Source organism: Haliotis rufescens, unplaced genomic scaffold, assembly GCF_023055435.1.
Source record: "Haliotis rufescens isolate VD_foot unplaced genomic scaffold, xgHalRufe1.0.p SCAF_16, whole genome shotgun sequence".
NCBI lineage: Eukaryota > Metazoa > Mollusca > Gastropoda > Lepetellida > Haliotidae > Haliotis > Haliotis rufescens.
In genome coordinates, this window is record NW_025963846.1 from 29,385,042 (window position 1) to 29,408,592 (window position 23,551).

Here is a 23,551-nt window from a genome sequence, read left to right on the forward strand (position 1 = left end):
TTGTCTGTGCAGACATCTAGCTGGTTTCACACCAAGTATATCAGTTGTCTGTGCAGACATCTAGCTGGTTTCACACCAAGTATATCAGTTGTCTGTGCAGACATCTAGCTGGTTTCACACCAAGTACATCAGTTGTCTGTGCAGACATCTAGCTGGTTTCACACCAAGTATATCAGTTGTCTGTGCATCTAGCTGGTTTCACACCAAGTATATCAGTTGTCTGTGCAGACATCTAGCTGGTTTCACACCAAGTATATCAGTTGTCTGTGCAGACATCTAGCTGGTTTCAAACCAAGTATATCAGTTGTCCGCGCAGACATCTAGCTGGTTTCACACCAAGTATATCAGTTGTCTGTGCAGACATCTAGCTGGTTTCAAACCAAGTATATCAGTTGTCCGCGCAGACATCTAGCTGGTTTCACACCAAGTATATCAGTTTTCAATACAGACATCTAGCTGGTTTCACACCAAGTATATCAGTTTTCAATACAGACATCTAGCTGGTTTCACACAAAGTCCTCTAGTCTGCATTAGTTGGTATTTCCAAACTCATGCACATCCTGCCCACTACCCACTAGTTTCAAATTTTAATGTAATTGACTTGGGGGTATTAATAATCTTTAGAAGCATCATAAATATATCATTGATAAATCCAAAGTCTTGCAATTAGTGATTTATGGTATCAAATCACTTCACATAAACTGAGCATTTATTTTCAACATAAATACAAACTGCCTCCACCATGTTTCTGCACAGCTCTTTAAAACAACTTGCCTCCGTAAATCGTCCAAACTGCTTCATCCACAATTTCCTTCAAACTACGATTAAACTAATAAAGAAACAGGATTTATCAGCGCATCTAATATGGCAATTTTAGAATCTATCAAAATAGACTGACATATTTCTTACTCTCTCCATGGCCTATTAGTAAATCTCAGGCTATTTAATTTCAGTGTAAAATTGATTTTTACAGTAATGGATGGAAAATTGAAAAGAAATATTGTTTATTACAACAATCCTTTAGCTCAAAACTTTCAAAACTATTCTAGAACTTCATGCACCTAATCTTATTAAAAGCAAACTGACATAAAAATAAGATCTTAGCTTCAACATAGTCTCCTGGTTGTGAAAGTACCCTCTGCTGAGATAGTATCCTTGGTTGCGAAAGTCCCCTGGGTTGTGAAAGTACCCTTGTTTGTAAAGTACCCTTGGTTGTGAAAGCACCCTTGGTTGTGGAAGTACCCTTGGTTGTGAAAGTCCCCTGGGTTGTGAAAGTACCCTTGGTTGTGAAAGTACCCTTGGTTGTGAAAACACCCTTGGTTTTGAAAGTACCCTTGGTTGTGAAAGTACCCTTGTTTGTGAAAGTACCCTTGGTTGTGAAAACACCCTTGGTTGTGAAAGCACCCTTGGTTGTGGAAGTACCCTTGGTTGTGAAAGCACCCTTGGCTGTGAAAGCACCCTTGGTTGTGAAAGCACCCTTGGTTGTGAAAGCACCCTTGGTTGTGGAAGTACCCTTGGTTGTGAAAACACCCTTGGTTGTGAAAGTATCCCTTGTTGGAAAGTTCCCTCTGCTTAGAAAGTACCCTTGGTTGTGAAAGCACCCTTGGTTGTGAAAGCACCCTTGGTTGTGGAAGTACCCTTGGTTGTGAAAGTACTCTTGGTTGTGAAAGTACCCTTGGTTGTGAAAACACCCTTGGTTGTGAAAGTACCCTTGGTTGTGAAAGTACCCTTGGTTGTGAAAGTACCCTTGGTTGTGAAAGTACCCTTGGCTGTGAAAGCACCCTTCTTGTTAAGTACCCTTGGTTATGAAAGCACCCTTCTTGTAAAGTACCCTTGGTTTTGAAAGTACCCTTGGTTGTGAAAGTACCCTCTGCTGAGAAAGTATCCTTGGTTGTGAAAGCACCCTTGGTTGTGAAAGCACCCTTGTTGTAAAGCAGCCTTGTTGTAAAGCAGCCTTTTTGTAAAGTACTGATCTTGTGCAAGCAGCAACTGTGAGGCACATGAGACTTGACGGAGGGAGGTAAATGATGACTGATAGGCACAATAAAACACATCAGATGGGGAGAAATTGGCAATAATTCTGTTATCTTTTCCAAAAGTCTTTCTTTTAATGCCAATCTGGTGTGACAGGGAAGCAATTATTTTTCAGTGTATTTCCATTTGATGAGAATTAAAATGCTCACGAGTAATACTCTCGTAATATATTTCTAATCATATTGAAGTAGCACCACGATAGTCAAATTTCATGGTAAGAGTATCGTCAGGCTGAAACATAATCTTCACAACCATAACTCATTAAGGTCCCTGTTGGCAAGCCCTGTAGTTACAGTGTTGGCTTAGTAAGAAGACCTGAGTTGATTCCCATATGGTATGGTGTGTCCATCCATCAGAGAGCAGGGAAAATGCTGCATCTGCTACAGCCTATTCACTCACTCACTCACTCACTCACTCACACACTCACTCACTCAGTGTAGACACAAAACACAATTTATCATGAAGCGCTTCGTGCATAATGGAATTTGCCAGTATGAGGCACAGTCTTCATCAACTGATGAATGTCAACAAATACAACTTTCAATCCTTGAGTGCATGCACATCACTTTATATGGCAGTAATCCTGAACAAGACGCTAAACCCAATCTCACCTCACCACCCCTTCATTTTGTGAATAATCTGCGAGCGATGACAGACACAATTACTGGGATCATATACACAAAATTGCAATTCATATCAAGAAGTTTCTGAGTACATATGAAAAAGATCCGGGGTAGAATAGGTCTTCAGTAACCCATGCTTGCTGTAAAAAGCAACTATGCTTGTCGTATAAGGCGACTAACGAGATCGGGTGGTCAGGCTCGCTGACTTGGTTGTTGCATGTCGTTGTATCCCAATTGTGTGGATCAATGCTCATGATGTCAATCACTGTTTGCTGAGTGTGGCATCAAACAACAAACAAACATGTGAAAAATACACAAAGAGTGTGACATTAAATGGGATTGCGTGACCGTCAAAGTATGGCATGGTCAGCTCGAAACACAAACTAAGCCAAAATACGAAAACTGGACATATTATGATAATATGCACAGTGCATACCTAATCCCATATTTTAAGACATGACACTTTTTGTGGATAGCAACTTCTTATATTCTTTGTATGACATTTCAGAGCTGCTTCTTACTCCTTGTTTCACTTGATGAAGGAACAAGACGAAGCTCTGAAATGTCGTACAAAGAATATAAAACGTTACTATTCATAAAAAGTGTCATGTTTTCATGTTCTCCAAACTTCTAAGTGCCTTTTTAAGACTTTAATCCCATATTTATTGATGCAGGAATGGCTGAGAAATGGGAAAAAATAGAACTTTACAATAATTGACCTATTATGCAACAGAATAAATGAAACAGATAAAAGTGAAATTATTTTCAGTAATCTCCACTCAGTATTACGTTTTTTGCTTTTTGCTGATTGGCTGGTTCAAACTATTTATTACAAAGTATGAAACATAAAGTTGAAAATTGGAAGAAAATTGAAGCTTTTACGGTTTCTATTTCCTAAAACATGTTTACGGAAGTGGGAAGTGAGACACGATGTAGTGCTTTCAAAGTTTCCATCTTTCCTAAACGTCGTACGGAAATAAGAAGTTGGAAGTGGTATTGAGCTTCAATCTTTCAAAACAGATTTCGGAAATGAGAAGTAGGAGGCCGTGTAGAGCTTTCGAGCTTTCTGTCTTTTAAAAATAAAGTTTGAAAGATGAATTGTCCAGTGTTACCTGGATCGTAACTTCGCTCTTCATGCCAAATGCCAAGCTTCGATTCCCCCGACATGGGTACAATGTGTGAAGCCCATTTCTGGTGTCCCCCGCCGTGATATTGCTGGAATATTGCTAAAAGCGAAGTAAAACCTTACTCACTCATTCACTCACTCACCCATCCAACCGACCGCCCACCAACTCACTCACTCACTCACTCACCTATGATTGTCTGCATTATTCCAGTCTGTATACTTCAAACATTCCAGTAAGACAAAGACAGTAAATATGTAACTAGAGTTTTTATCTCGAAATTTATTATATTTCCTCATCACCATTGTTTGTATGTTCAATTAAACCCATCCCACTCACTCACTCACTCAAAGTTGTCACAAATACTATCGCTTTTAGTTACCTTACCTTGCTTAAGAAAATATCTACACTGTTGGATGGTCGACATTATGAACACACTGTGACATTACTGTTGCCATGTATAGTTATATGAGTGACTGAGTTGTGTTTAACTAGCTTTTAACAGTATTCCAGTTATATTACGGCGTGTCAGCTTAATGTGGGAGGAAAGCCAAAAGTGATGCAGGTCTGACGTTTACCACTTCGGTGAAACCCACGAGCACGGGTGTGGTGCTGACAAACCTAGAAACATAATTGGGGCGAACCGGGATTTGAACCCACAATCACAAGTTTCGGGTGTGCCCAAGGGACGCAACTCTGCACAGCGATTCGCAGCGCCTTAGACGACTAGGCCACCCGTGCCCCCATATATAGTTAAAGTGTCCTCAGTGCCCCAGTATTGTCTGTGACACTGCAGCGGGGGACGACAATCTACCATCAATCACACTGCAGTTCTCGTTCATGCAAGAGAAACATTAGCTCCTAACAAATAAGTTGAGTTTGTTCGAGTCAAATAATAGAGGGTTATAACAGCTGTTCACAGGAAAGATGAATACATATTCACAACATGGAAATTGGATTACTTCTGCCCCTATAAATATGCATGTAGTTTCTGTGTTGACAGTTATTACATGAGGAATATTGGAAATTCAACAGGTGTGTCTGCATGGCAACAAGATCATCAACATGCTCGTGCATCACCTAGCACTGTTCAATGGCAGGACTAATCATTTGTGTATTAACAAATTGTATGTTTATTAAGGTTGCATCTGATGAGTATCAGAGAATTACCATTTTGGGTTCATGAAGTTTAATTACCGTATTCGAGGTAATAAGCGTCCAGGGCGCTCTCAAAATTAGAAATAGGGGGCTCTTATTAGAATATTATTTTGGTGAAAAAAAACAGAGTTGAAAGATCATAAATTTCGTGGTTTATGCTGACAGCCTGAAATGTTTATATACGACAGATATATTTTTCCAGAATTTAATTGCCCATAATTAAGGGTGCATATGACACACATGTGCGTATTATACACGAATAAATAAGTCTTGTGTTCATTGATCAATTGGAAGGGATGCTAACTGGGATTGTTTACTAGCCAATATATTATCAGAACCGAGCGCTTATTACGTCGAATACGGTACTCGTTTTCGTTTCAAAATATCCTCCCTGGTGAACAGGCCACACTAATAGATCTTCTTGTTTCACAGATGTGCCTATACCCATATTTGGGGTACTAAAGGTCCTAAAAATACTAAAGGGCTAAAATTTTCCTTTTTTTCAAGTTTGTCCTTGCATATACACCTGTCCTTGCATATACCTGTCCTTACATACACCTGTCCTTGCATACACCTGTTCTTGCATACACCTGTCCTTGCATACACCTGTCCTTGCATACACCTGTCCTTGAATACACCTATACACCTGTCCTTGAATACACCAATACACCTCTCCTTGAACACACCTATACACCTGTCCTTGAATACACCTATACACCTGTCCTTGCATACACCTGTCCTTGAATACACCTATACACCTGTCCTTGAATACACCTATACACCTGTCTTTGAACATACCTATACACCTGTCCTTGAACACACCTGTCCTTGAATACACCTGTCCTTACATACACCTGTCCTGGATACACCTGTCCTTGATTACACCAAGTTAATCCATACAACAGGGATATGAAAGGTTCTGGTCTTACTTCATACAGCACATTGTTCCTTAACATGAATTACCACAAAAAAATACAGGAAACAGTTATTCAAATCAACGAATATTCAATTATTGCAGCAACATTTATGATTAGAACCTATGGGTTCTCAACCACACAGCTGTTGATTGTCGTGAATGGAAATGCTATTCCCCAAGGACAGCATGGTTTCTTCAGATCGGATCTGACAACCTTGAAATGTCCTTGAATTGTGTTCTCACCTGAAAATAACTTGCATTCTTTACAAACGTTAATAGAACATTCATTAAGCATTCCAGTATAAACAGAACACCAAAATACCAGTAATTAGGAAATGCACAATCTGAAACAATTAAATAATTATGTTACCAGAGTCAAAACAGATTGTTTATTTACTCAGATGAAAGTGCAACTTCTGTATATTTTTTGTGTGCATTTTGAACATTTTCCAGGAGTGTATCCAAGCTCTCGCTGTGGTAAAGTGCACCCAGTGAACTTGCACAAGTCTCTAAGGCAATAATTATTTGTTTAAATCATATTTTGTACATTATAAAAAACAATAAGTACAAGTTGTCCCTATAAGAGACTGGAATCTGTCCACATACCTAGACTTGCATATTAGGAGGATAGAATTACTACACATCCATGGACTTATCTTTCAGTACAGCCTTGGAGCAAGGCTAGGGCAGGTACTATTAGGAGACATGCTATAAATCACATGACCCCATCAGGGATGCTGTGTTCCTGACAACTATCAATTACTTCTTAAAGCCCCACAGTGAGGGAGTTAATGGAGTGCACAAAATGTTGCACTGATATCCCAGGTGCCTGTAAAAAAAAGGAACAAAAACCCTTTTCATTCTCACAAGAGTGAGTGAGTGAGTGACTTTGGATCATAACAGTAAGATCTGTGGATAAGGGAGACAACTGTGCACATCAATAATACCCCATAATCTTTAAACAACTCTAAATATACTGACTACAATAAATGTCATATTTTATTATGATTTGACAAAAAAATAAAAGTTGACATCAAAAAGTAATGTCTGGAATGATCACATTAAACACAATCAATCATTTTCATAACAAGGCATTTCACCACATAGATCTCACTTTTCAAAATTTAATTTAAAAAAATAATTCTTTTTGTGCTATTTTCATTATGTGGAGGATTAGGTGGCCCTGGCAGAGAAGCAGATACATGTACATGTATGTCAGCTCAGTACATCCTTGCTGGAAGCTTCAGCTTCATGGACCCGTGAAGATCCGGGGTAGAATAGGTCTTCAGCAACCCATGCTTGCTGTAAATGGTGACTATGCTTATCGTAAGAGCCGACTAACGGGATCGGGTGTTCAGGCTCACTGACTTGGTTGATGCATGTCATCATATCCCAATTGCGTTGATCGATGCTCATGATGTCAATCACTGGATTGTCTTGTCCAGACTCGATTATTTACAGATCGCCGTCATATAGCTCGAATATTGCTGAGTGCAGCATTAAACAACAAATAAACAAACAAAAAACATCCTCGCTGGAACCTTAAAGCTTCATGAACAAGCAATCTTGCCATCATGAATTTAACAGCAACTAGATTTTATTTACAATTAAGGAAGACAACAAAACACTAAGGCCTCATTCCACAAAACGATCGTAGCTTTATTACTAACTCCCCTGCCGTAACTCCCACACTTTAACACAGACTTACGACAGTCGTAGAGCTAAGGTACGAGACCTTGATCCCAGAGTAAGCCAATCAATATGACCTCAAGTACTTGTCCACCTTGTAGTTGCTTACAGTCATGAAACCAAAGAATTGAAGCATCATTTGGATGAAAGAAAAACATTGGAAGACCATCCCCCTGACATGTGGGATCACTGAACACAGAGTACCTCATTAACCAGGTGTAAAGTGCATCCGGGGGAACCACCAGGTGCTCCTCTTCCAGTAGATCACAATTACCACATAGAAGGTCATTGATTACCGATAGTGGTTCCGGCATCTTGAACCAGAGTACATACAACAATTGATTTGTTTTACTTGAGAGTTTTCATAATTAATGATGACATAATAATGATCCAAAGTTTCGTTATCATTTCTGAGAAAGTATTGTCATTAGCATCTTCAAGTGATGAGGGTTCACTAATATGAGCTGTAGCAGGATCACGAGGGGTGCATGAGGTTTTATGTGTCCCGTGTTAGGTTTTATACCACGAGCTGGAGTAATTTATCTTAACATGTTTTAATATGACATTTAAAATAATTCAAATAATTTCCAAATTGAAAGAAAACAGCTGCTTGATTGAGCTGGGGTTACCTTGTGCTATGTCATGTGACATCCATTGGCTCAGAAAAACTGTATGGTTTTTTGCTTTAAAGCAGGGTATAAAGGATTTATTCTGTCTCTCAGAAATCCACGTGCAGCTTGTAGTGCTCATGGCGGGGTATAAGAGAGTTATTCCCCCGCTGTGAAATTTATTACCCTCCAAGGCGCGTTACACAGTATTTTATCAAGATCACGTGGACCAATCAGATCTCATCATTCTGACATAGAGGTAGAAACCTCGAAATAAAAGATTTTCGTTTGTTATTCCTTGATTTATCTGCCTCCCCAAACTTAACACTTATAGCTGGTACAATCGGAGATAAATATTAGAAATAATATTTTTAAAGAAAATCGATATGAGAAGCCTTATCTTTTAAAGAAAACAAACTGCCTATTGATTGTTTGTTTAAAAGATAAGGCTTCTCATATTGATTTTCTTGATTTATCTGCCTCCCCAAACTTAACACTTATAGCTAGTACAATCAGAGATAAATATCAGAAATAATATTTCCAAAGAAAATCAATATGAAACAGTCAATGTTTTTGCAATATTGGTATTTTTATTTAGGCCGCCAGCTCCATTGTTTTGATGTAAAGTTAAACAGAGTAATTGAAAAAGGAAAAACCCTATATAACAATAATAATAATTGTTTCCTTGACATACTGTAAAACAGGAATTTAATGCGACATGAAAATAATGCAAGCTCTTGATTTTAGACATAAATGCGCATTTTAAAAATGCAATTGCCCATACCCTTTCCTAAAAATTCATGCGCTGGATTTATGTTCTGTGTTATTTTAATTAATGTAACCTACGTAAATAAAAGCCTTACCTGAAAACGCCTCGTTTGTTTCAAATGACGTTTTGAGCAGGAACTGTGAGTAGACAGAGATAAATAAAACAAGCGTATAGTTGACAAAGTCATCTATATCCCCCGCCCATTTTAACACGTTATTGTCCCAAACCAGGTAACTGACCCAACATTTCTCTTAGCCCATGTCAAAATAGCTGCAATGGAAATTTTAAAATAAACATTTCTAAAACTCCTTAATATCAAATGGCACTAGTTCAGTATGCGCTTTATATATAGACATGCAATGTTTGGCAAGGAAATATTTAACAGTTTATTTGTTATACTACTTAAGTAAACCAATCCTATATTAAAACTTAATCCAACTTATTGCCATGGAAACGTGAAAAATAAAAATGTCTAAAATTCCTAAATAGCAAGAGGCACCAGTCCAGTATGTGTCTGGTAAACATGCACAGTTTTTGTTGGAAAGTATTGAATGGGTTTTGAGTTATGCTCCGAAAAGAAACTCTACCCTATAGAACCTAAGTCCAACTTGTTGCAATGGAAACATAAAAACAATGACTAGTTGCCTATTTTTCTGTGTTCCCTGATTAATAACATCTGAATATCAATAATAAATTTGAACATGACAGTTAACCTTTGAATCCCGTTTTAGGCTAAAATGTACAGGCAAAAGAACTCTACTTCTTCCGCTGTTGCTGTGGGCAGTGACAGTCAGAGTCCGCTCATATTTCCTGTGGTCAGATCAGTTGATGGAAATGTCTTGACATAAATCATCATTACAGAGTTGTAGAGAGTTGTATGACATGGCTTACTCTGCTGCGGTAAATGGCCACTGATTAATGACTTCGGGGTTTAATATCTTTCACAAAATGGTCACCCTAACTACAGACATCGGCTGTACATTTGTATGTATGGAGAATGTCAAATTCAAAATGATTCGGCTTTAATTTACATGATTTATAATTTTTTAGACTATTTTCAAAGACTACCGCCTGGGCTGCGTCATACAATTAACACCAGCTTAGTTTTCTGGGATGATTATTCATGACCAACACTGAAGAAACTGAAGGATCGAAACCTTCTACTGCGCAATACATGAAAATCCGAGACAACAAAATAATCGTCACTTCGGATTGAACTGAACAGTTTATGAATTTCATCGATCCATTTCGTATGTCTCATGTTATTCACAAAAACATGAACAAATGTCAACACCAAAAGAGATAAAAACAATGATATTTCAAACTAATCACAACAGATAAGTTTATCATGGAAACTTTCAGAGAAGGAAAGTCTTTAAAATCACGATTGTAAAATATTCGATGACTGAAAATGAATAGTCATGTCTCATTCAGGATAGTCATGTCTTCAGTGATTCATGAATGAAACAGAACAAATTCTGGATCGGAGCTTCTTTGGTTGTGTTTACGAAGCCGTCAGTCTCTCTCAACTGTTCTGACATCACAGCTCGTCAGGTCTTGAGTCACCTGTAGCTGTCTGTACCAAGCCCTCCCACTGGTAGGGCAGCCGGCAGGAGTTTACACAAAGTGACCAATCGCAGGTGCCCATATAGGCAGAAGATGCTTATTGATTAATGACAACATTGTTGATATGGGGCGAGGAGGTCTGTGATCAGTCTCACGTAATTAGCAGGAAGGACAGGTATACACTTGGCCTCTCGCGCGAATCAACACAATTATTTGAGGTAAGTTTCTTAACATTTCCTAACATTATACTCCCGGATGTGATATTGATTGTCACTTGAGTTGGATGCTACATACAACATAGAAAGTGCTTTGACAATGCCAATTTCCTGTTTCATAAGGTAAAGAGACTGACGTTGATGGACTCTTAATATGTAATATCTGTTAAAATCTAAACAGAAATGGTAATCAGTTGATAATCTACCGGTAATAATTACGAAAACAAGTTGAATCAAGATGAAAACAACATTTAAAAATTCTCCAACATAAATGTGTTGAGATAAAACTTATGGTTAGAAATAAATTTCACTAACATTATCTAGATTGCTAGAATACATAATTTTAAATACCTGAAATTACTTATGTAAAGTTTTTATTAAAACGACCAGTTTCAGTGTAAATGGCTTTCAATAAGTCAATACATGTTATAACCAAACACAATGATACTTTAGTTTAGTCAATACAGCATACAGCATATGTTCTGAAATGTATTATTTAAATGGTGCTTATAGATTTTACAAGTATATCTGACAATCGTGATAATATGTTGCGTAAGATATCCCAACACCACACAAATCAATGGCCAGTTTGAACAACTGATGCTGATGCTGGCGAGAGTTCCCGAGTATCTGTCTCCGCGATGATGATGCTCTCAACATCATTACGCTGCTAATTACAAACATCGTCCATCTCGATCTTCCCGACCCTGCCAGCGTGTGTCTATGGTGGCTGCTATCGCTGTTTATTAAAGGGGCTCTCACAGTCACTGGTCTTGGTGACTGCAGCATAGCCAACATACTAGCCTTGCTCCAAGACTGTACTGAAAGAGAAGTCCATGGATGTGTAGTAATTCTATCCTCCTAATAGGCAAGTCTAGATATGTAAGGACTCCAATTTCTTATAGGGACAACTTGTTCTTATTATTTACATGATTGAAATTATGATTTAAACTGATAATTATGGCCTAGAGACTTGTGCAAGTCTACCAACATAGAAACACACCAGAATGAGGGATCGCTTCTAAGAAAGAAACAGCTCTTGTTGTATTCAGAGAAAAACATTTATGTTCAGATGAGATTCTTCTGTGTAATCAGTTTTCATTTCTTATGCCATATACAAAAGATGTCTTGAGACTTTGTGGAATCATATCTAATGACATACTGTTCTCATTGTACTCTGGGAATATTAATTATTTGAAGATGAGATTCTTAGAAGTATCATTATCATATGGCCGATGTAGAACATGTCTTTAGTGGTTGCCAGTGAAACAAAATATGCCCATTGATTCAAATGTTCCAAATCTTTTTTCATGTAGATATTCATTTCCATGAATTTAAAGTTGAAGCACTATGAATATCATTAAAGATAAATATAAGAAAAGAAGGAAATGGTTCATGTGACATGAAGACAGAGATATAGAGAATCTGTGTTGATATATTTGATATAAAAATACACGAGGGTGAGATTTTATTTATCATCCAACATCATTCTTCCAACTTTTTCAGTTTGTAGACAGTAATAAGCAGTGTCTTAAGTGTAAAAAGTACTGCTAACAGATTCAGTAGCAGAGCCATTAGTGATGTCATTTGATTGTGACGTCATGGTAACCAGTGACGTCACAATGGTTTGTAAAGCACTGTGATGCAATTTCATTGCAGCGATATCTACAATGTAAATATCTCTTGACCTCACCCAAGCCATATCTCCTGTGGGAGCCCTCTACCTCACCCAAGCCATATCTCCTGTGGGAGCCCTCTACCTCACCCAAGCCATATCTCCTGTGGGAGCCAGTTTGGGTTGATGAAAACCATTCTTATCATACACAGCACTATGTCAGGACACCCTACAACATGACAACTGGTGCTCACAACAACCTTGTGTGGAGTACTGTCATGAAGTGTTATCAAACACCCATAGGACATGTGAGACGAGATTGTTCCATGTTGTCAATTACAGTATCATGGACACAGTTATGTAAACTTTATGACTGTGAAACAGTAGTGCGACAATTACTTTGTGATGGAACGTCAAGGTCATGTTTCACAGAGTGATGTCAGCCTAACAACGCCATTACTTGCAGGCCTAATGTAACATGATCAGTGCAACAATTGTAGAGCTATCAAAACATGATCCTTGCGACATTCGTAACGCTAGTGTAACACGATTCTTTCGAAAATCATAAGGCCATCGAAACATGATCCTTGCGACAATTGTAGGGCTATGATCACTTTCAAAATGAGGTTAGCAATAAGGTTATCGCTAAACTTATTTTGAAAGTGATCCTAGTTGTTATGCCTCAGGCCAGACAGGCTACAGCACGAATATGACCACAACTGTCTTCGCCTGATCACTTTAAGAAAGAAACTAATTACGGGAAAGGGAGCGAGTTCTTAGACTAAAATATACACTTATAAATCTCAAGGGACCAAAGACCTCTTAGTGTTCTGCCCATGCTGTGGCCTCGCAGGATTCCAGAAATAATTTTTTGATTGGCGCATAATATTTAGCTCAGTGGGGCATCTCGCTCATTCATGTAGCTAGGATTATTTTATATAATTATGGGGGCCACTGACTGTCTCAAAAATATTTTACATCTGGCACAAGTGTTTTAATTGTGTAAACTTCATCTTTATTGTGACGATTTTCACTGGTTCTCTATAGTAACTAACAAACCATTTCCGAACAGCAAATTGCAAGAGTAGACAGTCGGAAAAATGTTCAGAGAGAGATCAATTATAAATTTCTTTTCATCATCAACACAGCCTAAACAGTCTTCTGATAATGCCAAAGATGTTTCTGCTTTGAATGACTGCAGTATCGCAGAATCGCCAACCACAGGTAGCGTCAATGAAACATAAAAAGTTTCGCATGGCGCATCTGACAGTAACAGTCTGAGAAAGGTAGAAATTTTCAATGAGCTTAGCTTCATGACAACACATAGTTACTGCTTAACTCAGAAACAGTGAGTGAGTGAGTGAGTTTGGTTTAACACCACATTTTAACATTATTCCAGTTATATCGCGGTGTGTCAGCTTAATGTGGGAGGAAAGCCCGAAGTGATGCAGGTCTCAGAAAGTTACCACTTCAGTGAAACCCATGAGCACGGGTATGGTGCTGACTAACCTAGAAACATAATCGGGGAGAACCGGGATTCGAACCCACTCTACAAGGCGAATCGCTGTGCCTTAGACGACTGAGCCACCCATGCCCCTTGACTCAGAAAGAAAAACTATGACATGTCATCTTTGCATAAACCATGTGAAATCTAATTCAATGACAAAGCTACATTATTATTTTGGAATGAGTAGCTTGAAGAGACATTCAGTGATCACAAACAAGCTGTTGAGGCTAAATGTATGACATTGGACGTTGTTGCAGCAAAACATCACGTTAAATGCGAGGAAGAAGCCATGGGAAACATTAAGTATCGCTAGCATTACCTGTGGACGGGGATTCTGCATCAATAACCTGCGTATCGGATTTTAAGTTGTCTTCATAAATCTCTCAGAGTGCAGCCCCATAAGTTTTGAAAATGACCCCATGCTTAAGGGGTCCTTGTTCCCAGTCGAAGGTTTCTTGGCAGAACACTGCCCTAATTTTGAACACTGTTTCTAACAATATTTTACCATCAAACTTCCATGATGACTTACATGCATGTTGGACCTTGTATTGAATGTATGCCTGAGGATAGTCTGTCTTACAGACCCTGATACAAATATATATCAAATACAGCCCATGCAAGTTTATAATGTTTGGCAAGTCAAGATTACTGCAGTATCTGAAAATGAAGAGAGTCACTGGGCTCCCTTTTATTATATTTTTATTAAGATAACTGAACAACTGTTTTTTCTGTACGATATGTTCATTTCAGAGACTAGATGTTAGTCTAGCCTAAGGACACAGAGACGTCAAACTGAACATCTATTCAATGTCAAGTTGTGATGTTAATCGGGGTAGCCATAATGTTAGCCATTATGACCATGAATGCTATTACAGAGGTAAATTGATATTAATCAGACTTATAGGATAAATGTATCTTGTTAGCTCCCTCCGAGCTGGTTAATTCCCAACGTTTCTGCCTACGGCGGTCTATCTGGCGGATGTCATTGGAAGGTGAACTGAACACATATCTCCTCATCACTCCAGCACAAGTACATGAACCTCAACACAATTGTAACAAATTCACTCTTAAATAGCTGTTACCACTATTTCCCCATCTCTCCAAGTCTCCTCTTTGACCTGAGTACAAATAGCCCCCCAGTGCATCACTGAACATGGGCTTGTTGACTGGCTGATTGATTGATGGTCAAGTCTCCGCCTGCATCTGCACAGGGATGTGTGACTGGCCCCTCGGGGCTGCACTGGAGGGAGGTATAGTCACTGGCCACTTGTCACTGGCCCTCGGTGGAGTCATGGCCAGGTGGGGGAAGCAGGAAGCAGGGAGTACTTACATCAGAGGGAGAGTGTGTGCTTGCAGTGGCAGTGGTAGGTGCTTTTCATAGATACTCTATCGTGTTTGCAGCATACAGCGCTTGGTGCTTTCTGTTTGTGGAATCCTTGCTGGTTAAAGAGGCCGAGGTACTGTGCTCTTATTGTCATCATGTAAAGGATTTAGGGCCATGTTATTTGGTGGTTAAGGCCACACTTAATTCTTTTATTAGTTTACTGATTTTTGGCCCAAAGACATAAATACAAAAATATCCAAATTCACATATTATTTATATTTCCTCAAAATGTTAAGTAGGGAGGGCGAAAAAAAGAAGAAAAAGTTTGGTGGAGGAAATGAAACAAGTTTTGAGTTACCACTCTGCCATAATATGAATGGAACTGTTGCGATTTGTCATAGTTGGTTGTTTTGAAGTCTTTAAGAAACATACCAACAGGCCAAAAACGACAGTGACACATCTGGATTGTTTGAGTTAGCTACATTCAAATAGACTTGAAGAACTAAAGCACTTGACTTATCACCCACTATTTCATCTGTCTTCATCCGTCAGTGATTTCTGATTAATGACAAACATCATTTTCATACCCTGAAGGACTGGGAAACAAAACCAGCAAAACTGTTTCCATAATCATAAGAAACCTCTGCAGTGGAGTCCATTGTATGATTCCGACTATTAAATTAATAAGCATGTGTTTATGAATCACATGTGCGATGATACCTGCTTCTGAAGCAAATGGAGAAATATAAAGAAATGTTGTCATCAGAAATCAGAGATGCTTTTAGGAGGATCTCACAACCTAAAGAATACCTAACGAGCAAACAGTACAATGTAATTAGAATCAGTTGGCGTTATTAGTAGCTATGCTTTCACACAAATATCAGGCCGGCCAGAATTCAGTACTGTTCACACCTCCAGTGATGCCAACCCGTCTTTCTGACGATGTGTAATTATCCCTTGATGAATGAGTGGATTTGTTACTAATGAGTACTGAAATCCATACCTAGCTTCAGTAGATTCGCTAAAATGGCCAAAGGCACTGTCCACGTTCATCCATCTTTGGATTAAAGCTGGTTTCAAGATTTCTAAAACAATGACTTCAGCTCTGTCTTGTGTTCTATGTAGTGTCAGGGTAGACAGCCTCGTTATCCATAAATATTGGTACAGCTTTTTTGGCTTCCACATCAATGAATAATGATAACTTGTCTATTGAACTGGTGAAAATTCAATTATATTTTGATAATGCTTCCTCCAATGTTGAAATGTCAATATGCGAGCAGACTTCATTCCTTGTGCTTAGAGTGATGAATGGGGAATTAAACACCATCTCCCAGGAAACCACATGTTGGAACCAGAGTTGGGAACTGTTTTTAGGTATTATTCACTGAAATTCTTTGAACACAGACTTAATTGCAGATGCAAATTACCTCTTCAAGAACGATGACATTGTCCAAGAAAAACATCAATACAGTATCACCTTTTGTTAGCCGAGCCCAAGCAGTTGGGGAAACTGTTGATTCATAGCAGGCTAGAAAAACATTTATCAGTTTTCTATTCAACAGGATCAAATGTCAATCCCCTAACAAAACAGGAAGACAGAACATGCTGTAATTCTAGGTGATACACTCTTGGCCATTTCAGGAAGAACTGTAGTGCCCTCAAGCATCAACACGACACCCTTCAGTTCCATTCTGCAGTTGAATAGAAGCTGTTCTTATTCGTTTCTTGATCAGAGCACTCGCACAGGACAATCTCACAATCTCAAGGGTTTGATGATAAGCCTAAATCAAGATTAATCTAGAGCACTGTAAAAGTTGGACAGAGATTGTTTGGTCAAGTTCCCATTGCTGGGACACGTCACACTGTGAGATAGCAACAGCAAGAGCAATCAATATACATGTACTTCTGACGAGTATTCAGTTAAATATAGGAGAAACATCTACAGCATTTTCAAGTAGAGATTTTGAACATAGATGCAGTACCTGTAAAGTTATTTGTGAAGAGTTCTGAAAGTAGGGATTGGTTGTTTGTTGTTTAACGCCGCACTCAGCAATATTCCAGCCATATGACCCGGATGTTCACGGGTAGAATGGATAGACTGTAGGGACTGAAATCACAACAATATTTATCATGTGTAACAACAAAAAATTGTGACAAAAATGGAAAATGATGAACATGTGACCATTGATAGAGACCGACCATTTGAAAGGAGGTGGAGCTGGGATTAAGTCTGGAACCTAGATATGTTTTTAGCTACAGCTGCAAAACCAGATATTTTTTAACCTAAAACTATGAAACAAAATAATTTGTTCTAAAAAAATGGCTTGCAAAAAGGAATTATTATGGCAGACAATGAATTTATTTTTGAACAGTCTTAAGCATAATATTTTTTTTCATGAATCATTATTTTTTTGGATAAAATGCCAGACAAAGGGAATGATTCCCAAAACAAACTTTTGTATTCGGAAATGGTAAAGGAAATTGCCAATATTGATGCCAAGAAAGGGGGTGAACTATCAAACTTGCAACAACCTTCTGTCTAGCCTTGCTGAAATGATTTTAACCTTGTGTTACAAAGACATTCCAGCAATATATGTTTTATTTTTTTCCATATCTATATTTTGAGATGTTTTCAGTAAACTCATATTTTACAAATTTTAGGATGCACAGACAGTGCCCCTTTTTATAGCCCTGCAAAACATGTCGCGTGGAACAAAAACATGGACATAAGTCCACACTCACGAATCGCTGTAAAGGTTGGGGATGACACCAGGTGATGGAGAAACTGGGGAGCCCCACCTACTGTCAGCACCCAGAAATGATTCTGGCTGTCTAGTGGTAGAGCGTCCGCCCAGAGAGCAGAAGGTCCGGGGTTCGATCCCCACCTCCGTGGTCTAGTGGTAGAGCGTCCGCCCGGAGAGCGGAAGGTCCGGGGTTCGATCCCCGCCTCCGTGGTCTAGTGGTAGAGCGTCCGCACGGAGAGCGGAAGGTCCGGGGTTCGATCCCCGGCCGCCATACCAAAAGACGTTAAAAGATGGTACTTGTTGTTACCCTGTCTGGCGCTCGGCTTTAAGGGGCTAAAACAAGGACTGGTCGGCTCGGAGTCAGTATACTGTGTCTGAGTGGGGAATTCATGTTAAACTGCGGCATGGGCTAGCACTATAAATCGGCATCAGTCCGGACTAGTACAAGCAGCCACACACACACGTGCATGCACGTCGCTATTTAAGTGCAATAATCTTGGATGCAACGTTAAACCCAATTTCACCTCACCTCACCTGGCCATTGGTTTAACAAATGCTGAAAACTGTCATTGTACAAATGCACTGAATCACCGAGTGAGAGTATAAATATGAAGAAGTTACCAACATTCACACTATTATAATCACAGCAACCTGTCAATAATCTGATCTAGACCAGACAAACCGGTGACTGAAAGCAAGAGCAATGAATGGTCACCAGCATTAGGGTACTATGACACCCATTCAGGACGTACTGTCTCTACCCAATCAGTACCCAATCATGGCAGAATCACAGATGTCATCAGGGCATCTTTGAGCACCTGTTCAGACCTGGATCTCCACAAGGGCACTATCAGGGCATCTTGGAGGACCTGTTCAGACCTGGATGTCCACAAGGGCACTATCAGGGCATCTTGGAGGACTTGTTCAGATCTGGATCTCCACAAGGGCACTATCAGGGCATCTTGGAGGACCTGTTCAGACCTGGATGTCTACAAGGGCATAATCAGGGCATCTTAGAGGACCTGTTCAGACCTGGATCTCCACAAGGGCATAATCAGGGCATCTTAGAGGACCTGTTCAGACCTGGAGCTCCACAAGGGCATAATCAGGGCATCTTAGAGGACCTGTTCAGACCTGGATCTCCACAAGGACAGAATCAGGGCATCTTGCAGGACCTGTTCAGACCTGGATCTCCACAAGGACAGAATCAGGGCATCTTAGAGGACCTGTTCAGACCTGGATCTCCACAAGGGCATAATCAGGGCATCTTAGAGGACCTGTTCAGACCTGAATCTCCACAAGGGCATAATCAGGGCATCTTAGAGGACCTGTTCAGACCTGGATGTCTACAAGGGCATAATCAGGGCATCTTAGAGGACCTGTTCAGACCTGGATCTCCACAAGGACAGAATCAGGGCATCTTAGAGGACCTGTTCAGACCTGGATCTCCACAAGGACAGAATCAGGGCATCTTAGAGGACCTGTTCAGACCTGGATCTCCACAAGGACAGAATCAGGGCATCTTAGAGGACCTGTTCAGACCTGGAGCTCCACAAGGACAGAATCAGGGCATCTTAGAGGACCTGTTCAGACCTGGATGTCTACAAGGGCAGAATCAGGGCATCTTGGAGGACTTGTTCAGACCTGGATCTCCACAAGGATAGAATCAGGGCATCTTAGAGGACCTGTTCAGACCTGGATCTCCACAAGGACAGAATCAGGGCATCTTAGAGGACCTGTTCAGACCTGGAGCTCCACAAGGACAGAATCAGGGCATCTTTGAGGACCTGTTCAGACCTGGATCACCACAAGGACAGAATCAGGGCATCTTGGAGGACTTGTTCAGACCTGGATCTCCACAAGGGCACTATCGGGGCATCTTAGAGGACCTGTTCAGACCTGGATCTCCACAAGGGTGCAATCAGGGCATCTTGGAAGACCTGTTCAGACCTGGATCTCCACATGAGCAGCATCACTGAAGTCATTGGGGCATTTTTAAGGACCTTTCATGACCTTGACCTAACTAAGGGCAGGATCAGGGCATCTTGGAGGACCTGTTCAGACCTGGAGCTCCACAAGGACAGAATCAGGGCATCTTGGAGGACCTGCTCAGACCTGGATCTCCACAAGGGCAGAATCACAGATGTCACACCATCATCTGGGCCATGTTGGTCTCCTCCCGTGGGCACGGACATCATCTTCTCCATTCACTGCATGGCTTCAGACTTTCATGGCTGGATAACTAGAGCCCAATCTATAAGCTGGTCCATCTTCCAATTACCCTAATAGTAACTACTCTCAAATCCAAATGCTATTGATCTTTATAAGCCTTAAATAGGTGAGACTGTGGCTATCTTCTACAGTAACGTGATAAGAAGGGTGTGTGAAGAAGTGTGTCAGATTTAGCTAGTTACTGGCTCTAATTTAATGCAGTCCCTTGAGTAAATCTTATTGTAGGGAGTCTGTGACCAACTAGACCTGCACAAGTCTCTAAGGCAATATTTATTAGTTTAAATCATATTTTGTAGATAATGAAAATAATAAGAACAAGTTGTCCGTATAAGAGACTGGAGTCTGTCCACATCTCTAGACTTGCCTGTTAGGAGGATAGAATTACCACACATCCATGGACTTTTTCTTTCAGTAAGCCTTGGAGCAAGGCTAGGAGACAAACAAGCTGGGAGTGAGGTCCCTCATATCATTATCCTGCCAGGTACCTGATGGTGGCGAGAAATTATCCTTTACAGATAATGGCTGTCAGCAGTGAAGAAGCTAGTTACTTGTAATTGGTTCAACAGTGTGGGGGGCAAGCCGAATGTCAAGTGTGGTATCTGCGGTGACTGGATAATCTTCCATGTAAAATACGACTTTTAAAACAAAATGGATCTGTAAACAAAAATTGTGAGCAGAGAAAAATTCATAATCTAAATACATAAATAGACATGTAGACTTCGATCAGAGCATTTTCACAACAAGGAATGGATCATCGTCACCGTGTGGTCAGGCCAGGTCTACTCAATCAATGCCGCTGTCGGAGTTACACGTGGGATTATATAACCATAACGCACATACAATCATGGACAGACAATAGCTGAGAGGTGGAATAAACTATCAATCAGGCTACAGAAATACACACAATCTGTATCAGTCTTACAGAACTGAATGAATTAAACATTGTTTTACCATACCCATTGTGAAGGGGAGAATAAATATTGCACATACAGTAATTTTTAACAAGGTTGCATATAGACACGGAAATAGAAGAGCACCACATTAGCAAATTAAATCCCAACACATTCCGAAATTTAATTTATTGAGCACTTCGCAATGAATTTATCATAAACACAGCAGAACAAGCCGATTTAACTCGGAATGTTTTACAAATTGCAGTGCCATCTGGTATTCTTTATTGTCAAGGTTGTCCTTTAGCAGTTCAGTGTTCTTTTTGTACACTGACATTTTTTAGTACACTTTGTTCTTTCTTTACATATGACGTCTTTTGTTTGCAAGTTGCTAAGTGGTATTGTTTCGTATTTTGAATTCATTATTTGTACGTAAACAATGACCTTGATTTGTAACATTCATTCTTTATACGTAACATTTGACTATTATAGCATACTTTATTTCCGACTTATATTTTTTGACCGGATGGCTGCCCATTCACACATCTGAGTGTGTGCTGGCTGCCCACAGAATGTGTAATCACAGTGATTACGTGTAGCCATAATGTGTGATTGATGAAGAGGCCAACATGTCAATCTTTCTGCCGCTTGGCGGTCCATTATGGTCAACGCGCTGTAATCAAAAGTACATTTCTGACACAAGCATAAAAGCTGAACTCCCTTCAAGGTGACAATTATTAGACAAGCATCAATATCGATCTTACATTGTACATGAAAGGTATATAGGAAAAGTACTGTCTGAATTGTGAATCAAGTATTTGAAAGCAACAATTTTCTCAAAGGAACCAGGGCATCCGAGAACGTCAAGATTCATGACCAATTTTTCTGACAGCTTTGGCCAACTTGTGCTTCCTTCAGACTAAAAGAATATTATAATGGACAAACTGATGCCATCAACCTACAGTGTTCCCTCGCTATTGCACTCTTCAATATAACGCTAACTCGTGTATAGCAGGCAGTAAAGCATGGCTGCCAAAATGTACTTACATTTTTTATAAACTAAAGTTTTCCAATGATATGATGTTTTCCCCAATCTCCAAAAACATTATCAGCTGATCAACATGATCACGTAACACCGGAAATACCAGTTAACAAATCCGAACTGAAGTCCCCAATTTAACCTATTATTATAAAATCTGGTTATAAAAAAATGTTCATTGTTTATCTGAACTGATGTTTGCAATATATTTTATTAATTTTATTCAAAATTTCATTCAATAATTATAATAATGTTTACAATAGTTTGGGCGAAATCGTATGCGAAGTGATCGGTAGATCGCACATCTCATCATTATTTACAGCAACTACGTACGGTCAGATTACCGCTATTGATGCCTTGGAATGAACTTTAGTTGCAAGAGAATGGATACACATATCATACATGCCGTATATCATTATACTCATTATACATGTAGCGTGGGAAGTGGCAATGATTATTTTTATATCTTTTTTTTACAAAATTTCCTAATGTCCTCCCAAAGGAACCTGATGTGATCTGGAAGCAGGTTTTTCAAGCGCAGTTCCTAACATGATATTTTTCAACAGCAAAGCATCCTTCTACCTAATGCATCCATAATCATATTCTCGTTTCTTTCATCTTTCACTTTGTAAAAAAGGAAATCCATGGCACTAATATCATGAAAAACAAAAAGTGACAACTTTTTCATTGCGTTGCACATCGACCTCCCATCAGACCAAAACTGAACAAACCGATGTAGGGGAATAGCTTGGGTATTACATCAAATCTGCTTAATGTGTAAAAAAGCTTTTACTGGGAAAATATTTTTGATATATATTATGAATTTGTATGGCGCTCTTTCCCATTAATAACTTGTCAAACGTGCTTAGACCTTGGACAGATTTTATTATTATCCATGCACATTTGATTTCCATTCTCAGCTCCCTGGGGAGTATATAACCCAAGCAGCCTGTAGGGGTTAGAATGTTAACAGTCACATTACCATCTCTTTCTACCGGGTACCCATTCACTGCTGGGTGAACACAGGCATGTTTGAAACAAAGTCACTCGCCTAATAAGGACACTATATGTACTTCAGTGTGGGGCAGGACCAGGGGTCCGGAAACGGTCATATGCGCCGGACATGTCCGATTGGGAATCTCAAATGTCCGATTTAAAATATTGATTACCGGACATTTAAATTTTTCTGTCCGGGCATTTTAAAAAACAAACAACGCTACCTTCGGGGTCCAAATAATTGATGACCGTTATCGTATCCCTTCAACGACTTCAGGTGAATAAACAGGTAAAACAAACTTGGTCAATAAAAGTATGAAATTTGATATAAAACATCACTAGACATGATGATTTTACCATTTAAAATATATTTCATGCTCTCAAAGGCATTGTTTTATATGCAGAGATTAAGATTACCGTGTGTATTTTCGCGTAAACTAAGCCGGAAATAGCAATCAGCTGTGCACACGTTTCCTCCAAATCTACCGGTGATTCAGTTAAA

General features: G+C 39.4%; 2 protein-coding genes across 9 annotated transcripts in view; one reads left to right on the forward strand and one right to left on the reverse strand.

Annotated features, from left to right (window-relative positions):
- LOC124152934 (histone deacetylase 6-like) overlaps positions 1-23,551 on the reverse strand; it is a 341,819-nt gene that overhangs the window by 178,492 nt on the left and 139,776 nt on the right. The window lies entirely within an intron of this gene.
- The window catches only part of LOC124152962 (G-protein coupled receptor moody-like), a 73,599-nt gene that overhangs the window by 39,106 nt on the left and 10,942 nt on the right, over positions 1-23,551 (forward strand). Inside the window, exon 1 of one of the 5 annotated variants that reach the window (XR_007221645.1) lies at positions 10,513-10,705. The exons of 2 other annotated variants lie outside the window; for them this stretch is intronic. The gene's annotated coding sequence lies outside the window, so the exon portion shown is untranslated. Of the gene's footprint in view, positions 1-10,512; positions 10,706-15,050; positions 15,282-23,551 lie in introns of those variants that run through there. 2 more of the 5 variants (XR_007221647.1, XR_007221646.1) reach the window with 2 other exon arrangements.